Below are 19,418 nucleotides of genomic sequence, written 5' to 3'. Positions count from 1 at the left end.
AAAAGGACTAAAATCACTGTTTCTGATCAGAGGAAGAATATGGACTTGACTATCCCTGAAATACTGAATAGGATAGCAGCATTTCACCTCAGTTTACTTCCAAAAATGACTGATTTCATGCCTCAGCCAAATTGAGAGCTCAAGATTATGAATAAGAGATAGAAATAGATCTCTCTTTTCACCTTAGAATTAGGCATAAATTTTTCAGGTCTGATGCATCCTTCTCTTCAGTAGTTCTTGACTACTTTAGTCCTCCCTTTTTTTTCTACAACAACCTTCTTCATATTCTGCCTTAAACTCCTTGTATGTTGAGCAGTGTGGCCCAATTTAATGGTACAAATATCAACATGTGTAAAGGCCAAAATGTGCCCAGATGTTTGAGTTAGCCCCTAGCATCACTGTTTTTCAGGTGGAGAGCAGGATTCAAGGAAACTGATAGTAAACAAAATACTGTCCAGGAAAATCTCAAGATTTCTAGGAGGAATCTCTGCTCAGAATCAAAAAACCTCACCCATCCCTCTGATGATCAAGTTTTTTGTAAGTGGTAGCTAAACAAGAGATTTCAGATGGAGTTACAAATAACTTAATTTTTTTAATGGGTGTGCTATCTCAGCCACTATGCAACCGGTTGCAGTCTCACTGGAAACTCCAAGTTACTGAATCTCAGAGTGGTCATTCCAAATCAGAAGAAATTTGGACCTAAATTTTTGGTTCATCAGTCTTCTGTCTCTGAATTGGGAGCCTGACTGCGGGTCTTGATATTCTTATAAGGATATTGTGAGATGGCATTCATTAACATTTGATCACCGCAGTGAAGTTGTCATTGTCATCAGATGGAAACTATCATTGTCATCAGGTGGAAAATCTGATGACAATGATAGTTCTGCCTTTAGACAAGTGCTTGAAATTTGAAAAGCAAATTTTTAAATTCAACTTCACCCTGCTAGTACTTTCAGAAAAGTTCAATTCCCTTAACATGCATGCATTTACTGCTCCATGCTATTGCAGGGTGTTATGAGCAATAGTTGTACTCTGCTCAGTAAGAGGTGGCAATTTGGCACCATAGAGTTACCTCAGAGAAGCATTGTAGACTGTAATTACTTCATGTTTGCTTTTGTGTTTTGACACCACCAGGTGAGAGGTGTTGGTGGTTTTCATGGCACAGCTGTCATTAAATGTAACCGAGCTGAATGTTTGATGAAGTGAACAAACGACAAAGCAAACTAGGCATTCAGTCAGACCTTTAAAAACAATCTTGATGTAAATGAGGAGAGGCTTTGTTAGTAGATCAGCAGACTGCAGAACTGCTCAATCCCCAGTTTGCAATGAAAGCCTTTCATGCTATGCTACTGTAGCATGATAATTTTTATCCTATGGTTGTATTGCTGAAGCTGTGATGGTGCGTGTGTGCATATATACATACCCATGCAGGCAAAATTTGTGTAATGAGATTAATGAAAATAACAATAAATATGTTTCCAACATCATGCAGCTGGTAAAAAATGAGGATTGTATCTAGAAATGCATTAAATCTACAAAAATGGATTAATTTTAGCGCATTTATTGTTATTATTTTTATTGCTATTATTTTTATTTCTAAGGCTTACTAGACTTCATTCTTTCAGACAAAAACATGCATATCAGCTTTGCAGTGTGATTGCCTTATGGGCATAAAGCTTTGCATATTTACTGCCCATGAATCATACAAGTATGTGAAATCCAGTGAAGATTCAATTTTTCCTGCTAGATGCACCTCTAGCCGTTTAATTAAAATATGTATTATTAATAAAACTAGATTTAAGTCATATTTTTTACAGATATGACTGAAACATTAAGGGCAAATTGTTTGATACTTTCACAGTAATTTGCTTTTAATGTTTTGTGCCTTAATCAAGGTAATCCTAGGATAAGGTTTGTACTGCTCGTGACTTCATGATGTTCAAGTTACCAAAAAGAGATTTAAGAGTTTTCCAAGACAAAGTCACATTTACATATGAAATTGGCTTAAATTTTTTGCTGCAGAGGGAACCCTACATATCAGTAAAATGCAATAAAATGTACCCTACCCATTTATAAAACTCCGTTTGTTGCACAGATTGCAGTCTATTATATCAATTTTCACTAAATAAGTGTCAGATTATTGTTTTATTCCAACTCCTGTGAAGCTGTAGATGTCCCAGTGCCCTGCTCACTGAATTTATCTTCCATTTCCTGGTGAATGTCCATGGATCTCCTCTAAGGTTTGGTGTGTGGATGTACTGACAGCTGTGGTGGCACTGTGCATACCTGTTGGTAAAGGATCAGTGACACTCTCAGCTTCATCTTACCCTGCCTGCCATTGAATTCTGCATAACTCTGGCTGTTTGTGTCTAATGAAGCTTTTGGCAGCAACAAGCTTAATAATTACCTTTAAGGAAAATTTAAATTTTTAATTCTTATCTTCCAAGTTATCTCATAGTCCTAATGGAAATGTGGCTAGTTGGAGTTTGAGAGGATATCTTCCCTAAGAAAGAGGTAAAATATAATTAAACATATACGCCAATTGTGATAACAATTGCAGATATGAAAGTCTTATGTAAATTTTCCATTCAGAGGGGAAGCAGTGATTAAGGGAATAAAGGGAAGAATTTATATATTTTATATTAAATTTTCTCTTTTTTTTGTCTGTGAAGGATCACTCTATTCTGCACAAGTCTATTGGAATTTATGGTATATAATTTCATCACATCTTACTGGAATCACTGCACACCAGTAAGTTTCCTAGACATTACAGGTGTACATAGAACGTTGATAAAGGAGAAAAAGTACAGGGAAATTTGTGAGATGTCTCCAGAGAGAAAATCACAGCTCCGTCATGAAACCAACCTCCAGAGAACTCATGAAAACTATAGGACAGAGAATTCCAATTTTATCTCAATTTAGCTCAAATTTTAAAATTATTAGGAAAACAGAAGTAAATGTTAGCAGCAAAAGCAATTTTAAAAGTCAAGAACAGAAAAATTATTTGTATTCTAAAGTGTGTCTTTGCCGCACAGTTTTAGAAACATAGAATGGTATGGGCTGGGTCCTTTAAAGACCATCTTTTCCCAGCCCCTGCAATGAGCAGGGACATTCAGCTGGATAAGTTTTCTCAGAGCCACATCCAACCTGGCCGTGAACGTTTCCAGCAATGAAGCACCCACCACTCCTCTGGATAATCGGATCCAATGTTTTGCTACCTGCATTGTAAAAAATTTCTTTCTCATAAGTGCATATAAGAAAGTACCCTTTACATTTTTGATATCCTAATATGTCTCTGATTTCCATAACTATTTTCTTTGATCATTTAAAGACTTATTTTACAACATAGTATATACCAGAAAAAAAACTAAAACCATATACTAGTATAAGAAACAAGTTTTAAAAATCTTGACTAAAGCCTTTCTATTAAAAGCACAAAGTTTGCTGAAATAGCCACTTAGCACAAAGCAGGAGAAAATGACAAATATACTTTCTTTTTGTTTGCCTACTTGGTTTTGAACCTCTGAGGCTCTTAGTCGAACGTTTTTACACAAAGGTACAATTAGGAGAACCTGTATTTTAGAAGAGGAAAATCAAGGTTACCATCTAATGACTTCTGAAACAAGGGCTTTAAGAAGGACTATTGTCATGGGAAAGACAATAACATTTTAAGACTAGCAGTACTGGCCTGACTGGTAGATCTCTGGTAAGACATTTATTTCCATAAGTGGAAAGACAGCATACAGTCTCTATGTGGATAAAATATTGTAGAATTACAGGCAACCCAAAGACAAAACCTATTCCAGAGTTACCAGTTTGATTTGTTAGTGGCAAACTGTTCTTTGCTGCAGGGAGTCACACAGTAAAAAAGCAAGACACAGTCTTGGAAATGTGAAACTGTGGTGCAAATTAATCATAATCAGAAGTGGTGTTAAAATGATCCACATTTGTCATATAACTATGTACACTACACTGGTATTTTAACATTACCCTATTTTGTAAAAAATATAAAATGCTTTGTCCCAAAGCAGTAAAAATGTTATTTTCCTACCAAAAGTAAAGGAGTAAGAGAGAAATGCATGATATCAGAAAGAACCTATGCCATTCTAATCATACCTACCAAAGATTTTTCTTTCTGTTGATTTCTGCACTGGTTTAGAAGAGGCATCCAGCTTCAAGTGCCCTTAAAGTTCATGTTTTTCATGGTGAAATAAATGCAAGAATTTGATCTCTTCTATCAAGATATTTCTTTAGCAGTAGAACAGAAACTACAATGTTATTTTACTGAATGTAAGTAAGAATTATTAATTCAAACTACTGTGTGTGACTTCAGGAATTGACTTTGCCTACAGATTTAGTTATAGATTTTGAAAATTCTTTTATCTCAGAAATTCTGTTTCACAATAGATCTTACTCCTGTGGTTCTGGCTTTTGACACAAGCATGATATATGAAGAATCAGATTCTACTTATCTGTAAAATTCATCATTCAGTTGTCTGAAAACTTAGTCAGAAAAAAATGAACCTTTAAACTGTACAATATTATGAGTAAAACTAGGCACACAATATATTTCACCTTTAATATGATTGTCAGATTAGCAGATCTGTTTCATTCTTGCTGTTTTCCCTTTTATATTTCTCTTATTTTGTCTCTTATTTTTAAGTACTAGTCTTAAGAAAAATAATGTTTGATGTTTAATTTCTTTTCTATACTCATTAACCTAACTGCATGGGAAATTGTAAGTAAGAACCAGCTCAGCAAAGAATAGCTCAAAATACTAAAATGACTCTGAAATGATGGTGGTGAATAATGACTACTTCTACTCCAAATGGAGTTTAGTTTTTAAAATCTGCTAATAGAGGGAGAAGGTGAGCAGCAGTTGTACAGTTAGGCAGACAGACAACAAGTAAAATTTGGTAAAAGAAGTTTGGATTCCTCTACCTGACTACAGATGTGTACATCCTAACAGTCCTTTCTAGATCCAGTGAAAATAAAGAGAGAGAGAAAAAAAGGCACTTTCAGAGTGAACTTAATTTTTCTTAAAAAGACTTCTTTCTTAGGTCAGGTGAGCAATGCCCCAGACAAGCTTATTCAGACACTTCTTTGTAGATACTTATATAACAGACATGTAGAGCCAGATGGAAACAGTATCCTCCTTTCTCTTTGTACAGGACAAAAAGACCTTCATTTTATTCAATATTTTTAAGTGTTTTCTTTACTGTGAAAAAAGGAAAGACAGACACTTCCTCTCACCGCAATCATTCACATCTGGAAATAGAGGAGAGGGCAGCTGCAGAGAAAATCTTTGCTGGGACAGAGAAAACTTCACGCTCTTCCAAGGGAGGAGTGGGTGTCTCCTGTGTTTTGGGTTTTGTGCAGTAGTCCCTGTGGCTCATTTCTCTGTAAGCAGAGCACTGCTGAGAGGGCAGGCCCCACCATGAGGCCAGCTGGCCACAGGGGCTGTGCCATGAGTCAAGGACCAAAGTGGCGCTGGTTGCTCATGTTCAGTGATCAGAAGGCATTTGCACATTGCTGGGGAGGTGTCCTGCTGCTACTGATCACACACAGGTATTGGCAGTGAGTACACAAATCAATGCACACACTATTTCTCCTTGCACAGCAGATTTTATTGCGCTGCTTTTGTTTTGAACCTCTGGGAGTGGTTTTAAAGTGGTTTAGAACCATTTCACAGCGGGAAAACTGCTCTAATAGAACATACTTCTGATAAAATCAAAGAATGTCAACTCCAAAGATTTCTACATAGAAAAAACCCAAAGTGTTCCATCAATAGTGGAATGAATGAGTGTATTTTCCATTGGTTTGCTTTCTGTACACTGCATAGCTTTCTACTGCAATAATCTTCTGTCCAGGTGACACTGACCATAATGCCTTATCTGTCCCTCATATGGTGACAGCTCCCGAGTGACCTCAGCTCCGCATTGTGCCCCCTTGCCAAAGCAATCTGTGAATTGTCTCATAAGTCCTGCTGGAGGAGCATAAGATCCATCCCTCAGCTCTTTGTCTGCATTGTACATTCATGCTTGTTCGCTGATCCAAAACTGAGGTACATATGGCTCTCTGTTCCTTTGTGGGTGGATTCCTCCATTATTTCTACCTCTCCTTTCTCACTATATGAAAACTAGCATATTAATTGCATGTTTTTACATACTTGAACTTAGATTCAAGTGTCAGAGGCCAGCTGAAGGACAAAAGTTTAGATTAACACATAGCAGGAGAATGGGCAGGGCATTGAGAGAGTTCTGTGGGATGTCTGATTCCCACCTTTTTGTCTTTTCCTACCACTCTTTTCAGCAGAGCCATTCTCCACCTGTCTCTTTCCAGTCACTGACCCAAAAAGAAGAGCTTTCCATGGGCTGACAGTCCACTCAATGGTTTCCTTATGCTGAGAACAGCAATTTCAAGGAGGAGTCATTAGGGCTGTTCTCCATTTTGTCTCGGGTTATGGAAGCACTATGAAGTCAAGTGTGCTCATAAAGAGATTCATCTGAGCAGAAGTAGATACCTAACCCACAGACACATAAATATGACACAGTGACTGTAGGCTTCCCACATAGGGAAATAATTCAGTGTCATTATCTTTATCCTAATGCCAGCACCAAAAAATATCTGATGTACAGAGGTCTGGGGGTACTTTTTTATACTACTAGCTCTGAGGTGCCACTAAAAGTCACTTGCAAATTTAGATAACAGGAATTCAATCCTGACTGTCTCCAATTCTTGTATAGGCAACCTAAACTGAGCCCGACCCCCAAGCAACATGGGTTTCATTTTCCTTTGTGGCAGGTGATGCAGAATTCTTAGGAAGAAACTTCAATTCAATTTTTCTGACTATACTGGCCAGGTACCTTGAAAACACTATTGAGAAGCAGAATTACAGAATCACTCAGTCATTTAGGTAGGAAGGGAATTCACCTGTGAGAAAATCCAGGTAAAAACCCACTGCTCAAGCAGATTCACAAGACCATCTTGCCCAGGATCATGTTTCTCCTCAGACAGAGACTTCAATATCTCTTGGGAACTTGTGTTAGTGTTGGACTACCATCACAGCAAACATGTGTTAGGCTAACATGTATTATATTAGAAGATCTTAAATTTTAATTAATTTGGGGCCTAAAAGGAAATAAAGGAATCATAATCTGATTTTTTTTTACAGGGAATGCAAAAAAGCAGCAGGTATCTGTTTATTACTGGCTCAAAGTTTTAAAATTCGCTGCTGAAAAGAGTGAGAAGACATTAACAGAATTCCCCGAGACAAAGAAATTTGCATTGTCATTGAATTCACAGCCTTGAACACTTCCAGACTTGGGCCATCCACTTCAAAGGAGAGAAAGAGTGGTATATCCTAAGGACCTTAGGTTTCCATCCACACATCCATGGCCATGTGTGTTTCATTAGCAAGTGGCTTAACAGGTTGTTTTGATGATGCAGAGACAGGTGTGCCTCCTTCCTAAGGATATGTCTCTGTTTCCTGGATCCAGAGATTCCTTTTGCCACAGCTTCTGGACTGCCTGTTCTTCATGTGGCCACGACTTGCAGTGTTTCCAGGGTAAATTATTACAAAGATGTGTCCAGCCCAGTTTTCTGCCAGTAGATGCAGGTTTCAATCTGTTACTGCAAACATTGCAGCAGCACTTACTGCACTCATCTCTGGACCAAACAGCTTCAATCAAACAATCCTGAACTTTTTGTTGTATTTGCTTGTATCTGACATTTGCTGGTTTTTGATTTCCTATTGTAGCTGGGAATTACTCAAAACTGAGTTTATTTTGCACTTGTTTGCGTGTTTGTTTATAGAGTAACATGGTTGAGATTCCTGTCCTGTTAGAAGTGTTGATACACACAATTGATGACTCTAAGGTCATCTGCTTTCCTGAGGTCACTGAAGAACCATCCACACCAAAGGAGAAAGGAATTAGTTCTACAAAATCTTGGAAACTGCTCGTTCCCAGAGAATTTTGCATTCATCATAAAGGAGTAAAAAGCCTTCTCTGGTGAATAAGCCCTTATATCCTGTTATGTCACTGGCTATAACACTACTCTGCAGTCCAGAGTAAGATTTACAAATTCCAGAAGATTAAATTAACTTTCCACCCATAAGAGTTCAGGGACAATTAATCATTGAACATATGGACATTCCAACATTTTGGTTTTCCTTTGTTTGCCCCCACTAGGAGGCATAAACACAGATAACAATTATAAAAAAATACTTTGCAAAGAGAAGTGCTGAAAACAGAAAGAGTACGCTGCAATAATGGAAATACATTAGGTCAATGTCACTTTTTGAGTCCTCACAGAAAAACCTGGACAGCTTTAAAAATAAATAAATATAAATTTGTTTTAGAAAGAGGATCTTAACTATAAGATCATCACTGTGTTATCAGAGAATGACAAATCCCCCTAGCTTTATATTTCTTTAATAGTTGGAACTACTGAAAAGCCTGAATTGGGTCAGAGTGCTTTTAACCTGGCTGAAAAAAATCTAAAGATGGGATTGTTCAATTCTATCAATTCTTCATTTCCTATTACCAGAAATCCTGTTTGGGGGTTTCAATATATAAAAGGTAAAAAGATCACGAGGCAAGACTGAAGCAGGTAAATATTGACAGATCCAAAGCACACACCATTGTTCTACTGAGACTTAAAACAACTGCCTGTGCTGCTCAGGGACCAAGTCAATCCTATGGATGGGAGCTGTCAGGGTAAAACTTTCACAGTTTTCTCATTTTTGCTGTATAAATGTGTTCCTTCTATTAGATTTCTTTATCCCTTTTAGCCTTTCTAAATGACAATTAACTCTGCCTACCCTATCAATAGTAGGTAATTTATTTGTTTTTACAGCTGAGCCTGACTGCCATTGATTTTATTGGAGTAATTTGCTGGAAATGATTTTTTAATGTTAGATTTATTACAGAGGAACTTCATTGTCCGATAAATGAAGTAAATTGTATTTTAAAAGTAGCAAAATTAAAGAACCACTAAAATTTGAATGAGTTTTTTACAAGCGTATTAGCTCAAAAGGTCCCTTATGCATCTCTTGTATGGACCCCAGTTTGCACACAAGAGATTTTGTTCTGGCCTTGCGTGGGCCCCCAAAAGCACAAGCCTAAACCACAGAAGCAGACCTGGGTGCAGCAGTGACTCAGAGGGATTGTGCCCTCCCTGCTCACTCCAACTGGTATGTGTGAATTCATCCAGTTCAATGGGACTGATACTCACTGCAAAGAAAGATAGTGAAAATGAGCCTTCTAATTTATTGATGTATTTCTCCCTTTACTGGCTGTCTTCTCCAGTTTTCAAACCTCTTGCTTACTCTGCTGTGACCAGCTGCAGATGGGATTAGGATTTGTGACTTGCTCACCTTTTAGATCTGCTCTCTGCAGTGCTTCAATTGCTGTGCATAAAGGTGCTGCAATCCATCCTGGAGAACAGTAAATTACAGATTATCACCCCTGCCTCTCGGTGCAGTTTTCAGTAACATCTTTAGCTGAATGTGACATCAGTTTCCATTGTATTTAGAGTGAAAGAAAAGGATTTGTTATGTTGTGTGCACTTCGCTTTTCATGCCTTTTTGTGTACTGAAAGAGTGGCTGCACTATGCTGGACTAAGGACATTGTCAAGAATTGCTTCTGAGGCAGAGGCTCTCTGTGCTGTCCCAATAAAGAGTTCTGCGTTCAAGACAAGATTGCAGCCCTGCAGGATGGACAATGGTGCTGAGCAGTATTGGCACATCCTGCACCCCAGCCTAGCACCTCCCTCCCACTCCCATCCCTGCACTGTGGGACAGACACCTGACATTTGCTGCCACCATATTGCTCATGTCACTTAGTAAAACTGGTACACACGTAGCTTTTATCTGCCTGGTTTATTTAAATTCCAAGCTCTTTAGCACATGGGTTGTCTGCTAATATGTACATGTGCAGTGTTCAAAATGCTGGACACAAAAAGTGAAGAGGCACATTTCAATTCTTTGTGTGTACACTACCAGGATATAACACTATTATTAATAAAAGCAATAATAATATTATTGTAAGAATGGCTGCAATTATAGCAATTTGCATGATCAAGAAAGGCAGCTCTTTTCTAAATTTGCACATTTTTGTTCACTCGCAAGTTGATTTTACATTTCTCAAGGCAGATTGCAAAAGTCAGTCTCGTATAATCTGTATTTAGACAACTAAATAAAAATATCCTGTCAACATTCACAGTGCCAGTTATTCAGATAGGATCCTGAGTGCTCTAGCTACTAATTTTTTGCAATAATCAAAGATGCCATTTAGAGTTTAAATGTTTTCTTGACCAGATGCCTCAGACCTTTATATGGCATATCAAAAGAGGGAGTCCTCTTGGTACCCACTACATGATTTTTGTTCACCTGGCTCCAGAGCCAGCATAATTCCCCTCAAACAGAAAACTGATGCCCATGTGTTTTACAGATAGAAATTGAATCTGAGCAGGCTGGACCTGAGGGAAATGCCAGCACTAGTGAGAGCTGGCTGTTTCCCTGCACTTCTGAAAAGGATCATATGAAAAATTAAATCTCAGGTTTCATTTGAGAATAAGGGATTCAAATCTCTGATATTTTCAATTTGAACAAGGACTGTGAAACAGTATCCCAACTGAGTGTGTAAACCACTGGAGTCACAAACCTCTTGCTGATTTGGGAAAGGAGAAACAGATGCATTTTTAGGTGTTGTGGTGCTCTGGACATATATGCCTCTGATCTATAAGTGACTGATGAAGTTCCTGACCTCCCCATTCTGCTTTGCACTTCCAGGTTAGATTGGACATTTTTCTGCTCATTTTTCTTCTGAAATCCTTGATGTGAGTCTCTTACTGCTCACCTGTCTGGATGATGCATAAAAGTAAACTTACTTCTGACTGACTTGTCTGCTGCTCTACCAATGCATCTGGAAGAATTGTGTGCTCAGTACTTTTGTAAATAAGGTGACTCTAACACTGAATCTGACTTGACCCTTAACTTTTGGCATCTAGATAGGAATATTTTTAGGTTTTGCAGGTATTCATTAAAAGAAAAAAAAAAAAAAAAAAGCAAAACTATGAGGACTACCTGTACAATAGGCAGGGTTTTTTGCTATTTAAACATCATCCAAAGCAACTTCCACAAAATATATGCCAGTGGTCTCACTTTATGTCATATTATGCCTTTCTTGAATATCAAACCAGCATGTGAAGCAAAACTTAAAAATACAAAACCATGAAAATATTTTAATACAGAACCTAGAGTGCTTTTCCTTTCTTTTAATACAGAATCTAGAGTGCTTGTTTCCTGCATCTGGTTCTGTCACTATTATTGATATAGGGAATCCATCAACATATTTTTATGGATGATTAAGAAAGGCTGACCTTTCCTTTGCAGGTACAAATAGGTAGTTCTTCAGAGGCTGTAAATGAATGACAAGATAATTCTATCCATTTAATATTGAAGTGATGTTGATAGTATCATTCTTCTCATGTTTGAAACGGGGAAGTATAGAGACCTTTCTCCCTCACTCTGCTCTGCTTTATGTGATGGATTTTCTCTCTGACTAATCGCTGTCACATTAACCTGCACTATTTCATCCTTCAGAGCTGTCAAGATAATGACGATAATCGAAGTGGCTCATTGTAGGTAAAGGAAATTATATGAGCAAAGTAATATCATAAAACAGTGTTTAAATATTTTAATTTCATTTGTCAGGGCTGCCCCAACACTTCATTACACATATAACCATCTCTCATCAGTGGAATTAGTGCATTATTCATTACTGTTAATTATTTTCACATAATGGCTGCCCTGATATATTTAACCTCCACATTATATCTCAGATAATGGGCCTGTAAAATTGAATTGTGTGAAGAGCAGAGTTCTAAAGCTCATTTGCAGAACATCAAAGAACAAAGAAGAGGAAAAGAATTCTAAATGGGACATTTCACCCAGCTGGGGCCAAACATTTGTTTCTGTCTGATTTGCATACAGAAAATAGGTGGTTCAGAAGTGGTTTAACATTGTACATGCTGTCTGCTCCTATTACATAGCCAATTAGAATTTGTTAATGTTCCGGGTGTTTGAGACATTGTCTGGTGCTTACTGGCAATGAGCTGGAAAGTTAACAGAAGAAAAAAGTCCTTTCTGAAGGACAGACCACAAAGTCACATGGCATATTAAGGCGTCACCTACATCACAAGTTAATACTTCTTTGGACGAAGGTCTGTATTTGTATTATAGAAATACATTATGGAAAAGTGCTGCTCAGGAGAAAGAAGATCCAAGCCTGGGGAATTCCAGCAGTACTCTAGTATCTACTTGGTTTTCCCTGGGACAAATTCTCTGATGCTGCCTGTCATGTAGGATGTGGAAAAGGATGCAGCATCCTGAACAAGATGAGGGGATCTCCACTGAGTGCAGGAAGCTGGGCCAGAGCCCCGATGGACTCAGCAACACACAGAACACAAGAAACCACCAGGTATCACCAGTCTCTGCCCAGTGGGGCTTAGTGATGCTGAGGTTGGTGTGTCTGCATTGCTCTTTCAGAGAATGGGAAATTCCAGACTCCTTTCCCCTGCTTTACCACATGCCTTCAATACACACCCCAACAAAACAAAGGCAGTACAGGTAGGGGACTTTGCATAATTTAGCGTTTGAGGAACCAGCTGAATCACTAAAAGTAATTTCAGCTCTAAGTTGCAATTTAGAGGACACAGCTTGTCCACTCTAACTGCATGGATTTAACTGAATTGTTGTATTTTTTTTCCCATTTAGAGGCTTACACGTATTTTCTTCTCATTTAGAGGCTTATACATTATTCACAGATTTCAATGGACCTGAGAAGGCATTGAAATCAAACACTTTATAAAGAGAACATTTATCAACAGTTTAACATGTTATAAGGCTAAGGTCAGTTCAGAAAAAAATTACTTTTTCAACAGAAAATAAATTGGAATTTTCTTCAAACTTTAGTGCCAGAGTGTTTGTGAAGTTTTCTGTTAAGTTCCCACACAGCTATATGAAGCAGTCTTTTGATTTCTGCAAAACTTCAAGAGAACAGCTCCTCTGAAATTCATGTGTAAAATACACCTTTGCTCTGCTTCATGTCTATAGTAAATTTTATACATCAAAAAATTATTTCAGACCTATTTCTTGGCTGTTACAGAATAACTTATGGCTGATGATAGGACTATGATCTCAGAGGTAACTCAGCAAATCAGAAGTCAGAAAATGTTTAATGAATAACAACACAATTCACTTGAGGTCATTAACATACTTTAGTCTCATTGGCCAAAAAGTCATAATTCACAGGAATGACAAATGTATTTTTGCTAAGTGGCAGTAGGTTTTTGGCCATATCATTAAATATTCATACAACATATACATAAATCTTCCTCCACTTGGCATGATCTGGGATTCATTTGGAAGAGACTCATTTATTTCCCTTTGTAATGTTTCAAGTTTGTTGCAGGCTTTAGCCTCAGCCTCCAAACTCTAGATCCAGACTTGTTAGAAAGGAAAACAGGCATGGTCCCTTCTTATGAGCGAAAATCCTCTCTTCTTAGTCTGTCCATTCTCAGACTATGATTTTTTATGGATTCATATACAGTCTTATATATATCGTACAAGCTGTGTGAACAAAAGCTGCTGATGTTCTCAGCTTTCTAAACCATTTTTTTCCATACAATATTTTCAGGGTACCATGGAATATGGATAAATAGAGAGATTAGAGAGAATGAAATAATTGCATGAATGAAATAATTTACATGAATGAAATAATTTTTCCATATCTAAATACACTGTATGGACTTTGATCAAAGACATGAGAAATATTCAGTCTTCCCACAAACATTTGGGTATTTTCAAATAGGAAAAGACTGACAGGAGTGGTCTGTCTTTCTATTTCTGTTTAATCAGATTGTTTTTTCTCTCCTGAAGCAACTTGTACTAGGAGGTTAAGCTGGTCTTGCATCTGAATTTCTAAGAAAAATCTCAAAGTCAAAGCCCTCTATTCAGATGAACTTTTCTCCATGTCCCCTATATGCTGTTCTGGTGAGACAAAAATATGAATCTTATCAAGGATGCATATTTTGATAGGAGGATCTTGACATATTCTGCTATTTCCTTTTGATTGGAAAAAAAAAAAACCCTCAACAAAAAACAACAAACAAGTGCTGGATGAGGAAATCCAAGAAATTCCTCAAAAATTGGAAGATACCTCAAGAACTACAAGTCAACAGAATAAAAATAACCTGTGATTTTACCTACAGTGTCTTTATATCCTGCGTAGTCATCCTGTATCAGGTATTCTTCTCCTCAATGGTGTGATGGAGAGCCAAGAAAGTAAGAAACTGAGTTTTTCCTCTATAGCAAAATGAACATAAAGCAATGGATGGAAAATTAGGGTGTGAAGAAATCTCTTTAGACTTTCTGATGTGGTACAAAAAACCAGCCTCAAGATGGGTTATTTACATGTCTTGAATAAAGCCTGGTGGTCTCAGCATTTTTAAAAGTGAGATAATCTTTTTCTCTGGAGGTTGAGGTGCTAGAAAATTGTACATCATTGAAAGAAATATATGCATGGGAAACATCACAATTGATGGCAATAATTAAATTTACAATAGTATTTTTCTTATAATAAATATTGATGTAGATGCACAGACACACACACAAAATCAGGGTACTTGTTTCTGTTAAATTGTCTTGAGACTGAGTGAGACAACTAATTGAGTTGAAGTGAGAATAGAATTGAAGGAAACAGAGTTTCAGTTGTAGTCAAGGTATATTTCCTACCAATTAATGTTGTTGAAGAATGACTCTGTTTTGAAATCTGTCAGAATCAAGGGTTTCAATATCATATTCGATATTAAGAAAGACTCTGTCTACTGAGTCTCAGCTCCATAACTGTAGGAGTTTTTCCACATTGGCAGTCTCAGGTATGACTCAATTCCTGTTATAATGTGAACTAACATTATTTCAGAACTGTACTTAACTAAAGACATGCTCTTCACAAGAAAGATATCCTGTTTTACAGTGGAATAGCACTTTGAATGGAGTTAGGTGTCCTAAATATTTTGAAAGTATGAATCAGCTTGTGTTTTCAGAATATTAATGGTATATCTCAATACATCCTGCACCAAAAAAAAAAAAAACCTTAAAAAACCCCAACAAAAGACTATTGCATTCTATAGTTGCATTCTATTATATCTATAATATCATTATAGATATAATAATATTCTATTATTATATCTGTGAAACTGTGGCAGATGTTAGATCCTTTGAAAATTTGCAGGATACATCAAAATCTTTCATAAAAGGTGTCTAGGAAGCAGCTGCCAGTATAAGTTTAAAGGCAAAGGCTAGAGTTGCATTTGAGTGGTGATGAAATATGCAGCTTCTTGCAGTAGAGATTTTTAATTAGTTTTAAGTGAAACGTATTTTTTTCCAAGATGAAGAACATAAAATCCTAGATCCTCTTTCCAGTCTTTGTCTGTAGTTATGTCTGTTCAATCTGTTTGTCATACATTGCAAAATATTTTTGCAAATGCCTCATATGCCTCATTTTCTGTGATGGATTAGTATTAAAACACATGTGTGGAAAATTGAATGCACAGATTTTGTAATCAGCTATACTATGTAGGCTACCAATGGAACTACCCAGCAGAAGGGCACGACAATAGGAAATAGTTGTGTCAGAGGGGAACATCTCAAGATTCTGTGGCCCTATGACAAAAGCACTCTGCTGCTAGAGGTCAAATCCATCTTCTTGCATTGCAGAATCAGCAGGGAAAATGCATAGACAGCACTGGGAGAAGGTAAAGATGATCTTCAGACATATCTAAGGAAGTGAATGACAGAATCAGGCTTCCTCTAGATGTTTGTCTCTTCTATGCACACCTGTTTGCACAGGATCTCAGCTCCCACGTGCAGAGGTCCCAGCAGATGCCACAAGTGGTGTTGTCCGTGAGCTGTGCACCTCATTCAGGCCCCACATGTCATCTGCAGCTCTGAACCTTCTCCTGAATAAGTTCTCTCATCGTGCTCAGTCATGGAAAAAGAAACAGCACTCTGAGTATGGTTTGGTTTGCTGAGTATTGTGCAAATAAAAGATCCAGAACAGCCTGTTCTATTTTGAGAGGGACACAGGAGTCTGAGGACAGTGCAAACTGTACCAGAATGCAGAACTACCTATGGAATGAGACAAAAAGAAACAAAAGGGAATACTTTTTGGACAATTTCCATAAACATCTCTTCCAGTCTATTCAACTCACAGGAATGGAGGCACCTTGCTTAGGTGCCCTGTATTCCCAGGCTGAGTGTAACCTATGTTAGATGTTTCTACCAGTCAATGTGCATCCTGTCACAAAACCAAAATTTCTGACATTGGCAGAAATTTGTGTCTGCTCATTGCTAATAATTCTGACCAGATTTATTCCTTAGAAGAATGAGAAAATCTTCAAATATGACTGAAGTCAGATGGTTCTTCAACCTTTATGTTTCAGCAGAATGAAGACCATCCTGACTATAGACCTTTGAAAACCAAGTTGAAAGAAATCTGTCTTCTAAACAAAGACTGTCAGAAAAGGAAAATTGGAGAGAACTCCATGTGAGATACCTTGAAAACTGGAAAAATGGAAACTTTGAGGGATGGCTGTGCTTTGAAAACTGAAGAATAAAAACTTGAGAAGTTTAGACAGTAGTGAACTTGCAATCTCTAAACATTATCTGGAACACAACCCCCCACCCACATTAAATTATAATTTAAAGAACCCGGTAGAAATATTCTTAAAATTATAAGTTTTTTTTCTTTTCTCCAAACAAAACTTAGCAATTTCATTGTCTTCCCACATTTCTATTTCAAGAGAAAATTTGTAAGGGGAAATGTGCCTCCTGGAGGGATTTAGATTTCATTTAGTTCACATATCATCTTAAACAAGAGGATTTATATAATCCAAGATAAGGCAGGTACTGTGCCCTCCTTATGTATTTGTGCATTCTTCCTGATACGTGCACATCCTCCTAACTGCCCAGACAAAACATGTCCTAAGGCTACCTCTTCAGACAGTAAGGTACTTGCTGACAGCTCTGGGCTTTGAGACAAATTAAAATAAGCCAATTTTTTAGTCTGGAGGTCTAATAAAGCTTCTGGCTTTCAGTTCTGTCAATGACTATGAATAAAATTCCTGAAAAAAAGAGAAGACAGGCTGTTTAGTTTTCTGATGAGGGTGATTTTAAGGTGAAGATCAATTCTGCAGTTCTTATTTCAGCTCTCATCAGTGAGAAGCTCCTGTCATTAGAGAAGCGGGAACAAAAAGTTTTCAATTACTACTTCTCCATTCTGACTGCTCAACTCTCTATTCACTACTGCCCTCTGAAATGAGGCCTATTAGAGGATGTGATGGGGCAGTTTTATAAAAATTTTATATAGGGCAGTTTTTTGGTCTTTCAGAGTTTAATTTGGTGACACCAATGTCTAGTTGTAAAAATTTCATAAATATTCTTTAGCAAGCACTGTGCTTGTTTTGTTCAGAGCTTCAAAACATGTCTTCAAGTTAATGTTCTCCCAGTGATGTGCATCCTCACTCCCTTGCCAGTCATGTATTCATGTCTGAATGCTTCCTTGTTTTGAAAGATGTTGTTATGTCATCAAATCAAAGAATCCTTTAAGCAGAAGCAACTAAACTATATTTGGACACCAGAAAATTAATTGAGGAAAAGGTTTTATCTTTCTTTTGGTACTAGAAATATTTCCAGTACTATTTTATATTAAGATATTTCTGAGATACAATGGAACAACAACGTTTGCAAATATCTGATTGCTTTTTTCCTAAAAAAGATTTTCATTTCCAGAATTTCCCTTTTCCTTTCCTGTCTGTTAGAACAGATCCTAACGTGATCCACATGAGAAATCTTGTGGCTTATTTTCTTATTAGTTAAAGACTCCTCTTCGCAGACAATGCCATCCAACACAAAGGTGGGGAACTGGCCACCCATCATCTGACCTCTGAAAGGTATGTTTATGTTATTATTTTAGCCTGGGTTGCAAATCCACTGCAGGAAATTTTCCAGTCATTCCCATATAGCATGCTTTTTTTCACTTTACAAGAAAATCTTAGAGCACATGGACTGTATTCTTCTTGGATGAAACAAACCAAAGTTTTGAAATATGCCTGAGGTGACCCCCGAAATATGCAATATGAATATCAAGGTTTCAATGATTCACCCTAAAAACCTGTTCCTGTAGGTCTTGGTCAGCAGAGAGAGGAAGCCAATGTGCACAATCTGCACTACACAGCTGTACCCTGAAGATGTAGGTTTGCACACAGACCAAGTGGGAAACCTTGTGGAAAATGAAGTTAAATTATTATGGTGGAAAAGCAGCAGAATTACTTAGGATGCAATGTAAAAGACAAACAGATTAAATTTTCCTTTGTAACTGTAAAAGAAAATGGTTTTATGCTAACTTTAATTAGTGCTTTCCTACCTACATAATGATACAGCTCTACATTCTGCACTGCTCTTTTGATTTCTTCAAGCTCTTCCCTGATAACATCTTTTCTGACTTTCCACTGGCTTCTACAGAAAAGAGTAAAGGTCTCATTGTTAGATGTTCATCATGCTCACTCATCCAGTAACAAATTTCTCTGTATATCTAAACATCCATGAAATAAACTGTTGATTATTTCCTTCCTGTTATAAAACAATTTTTCTATAGTTTGAAAAGTTTGTAGTTACAAACACATACACACATATAAGTCTTTAAATTGGTTTTACAGGCTGCAAAAAATTGCAGAAATTGCTAGGGAAAACCTAACAATGAATGGTCTTTAAATTTTTTTTTTTACAAATTCATTTCTAGTCAGAAAATTAATGCATTTTAGTGTTTAGTCCTGTCCCTTGGTATAGAATTTCTATTAAGAGAAAAATCGTCCCACCAACTCCACTGCTAAGAGAATTCGTTTTTTGGGAAAATACACATATTCAGAAAGCATGAAAGTAAGTTTATATGTCTGAAAAAATTAAGGCCATATTTATATACTTGATTTTCTTGTCAATTATCTCATCTAATGGGGTTAGGTCTCCAAGTCAGACAAGCTATATTACAATTTGTTGCTAATGACTCCATACATTTATGGAGCTTCATAAATTGTTTTTAAGCAAAGTGGGCTTGAATAATTCAAGCATTGCCATGAATGTTAGTGCTTGCAAGATGGGTAAAAGCACGTCTCTTAAACAAATGGTGAGTGGAAACCAAATTTGTTGCAATTTGTGTTGATCTAAAGATAAAAGAAAAATGGATTGCAGCTGTTTAGCAGTTGTATCTCTAATGTAAATATAAGGTACAGGGAGAGTAAATTCCTCTTTGTAGTATGGCAGCAGTCCAGCAATATTCCCTCACTTCAGCCTACG

The sequence above is a fragment of the Zonotrichia albicollis genome, chromosome 2 (genome assembly GCF_047830755.1).
Source record: "Zonotrichia albicollis isolate bZonAlb1 chromosome 2, bZonAlb1.hap1, whole genome shotgun sequence".
Lineage (NCBI taxonomy): Eukaryota > Metazoa > Chordata > Aves > Passeriformes > Passerellidae > Zonotrichia > Zonotrichia albicollis.
This window is presented reverse-complemented; position numbering follows the sequence as displayed.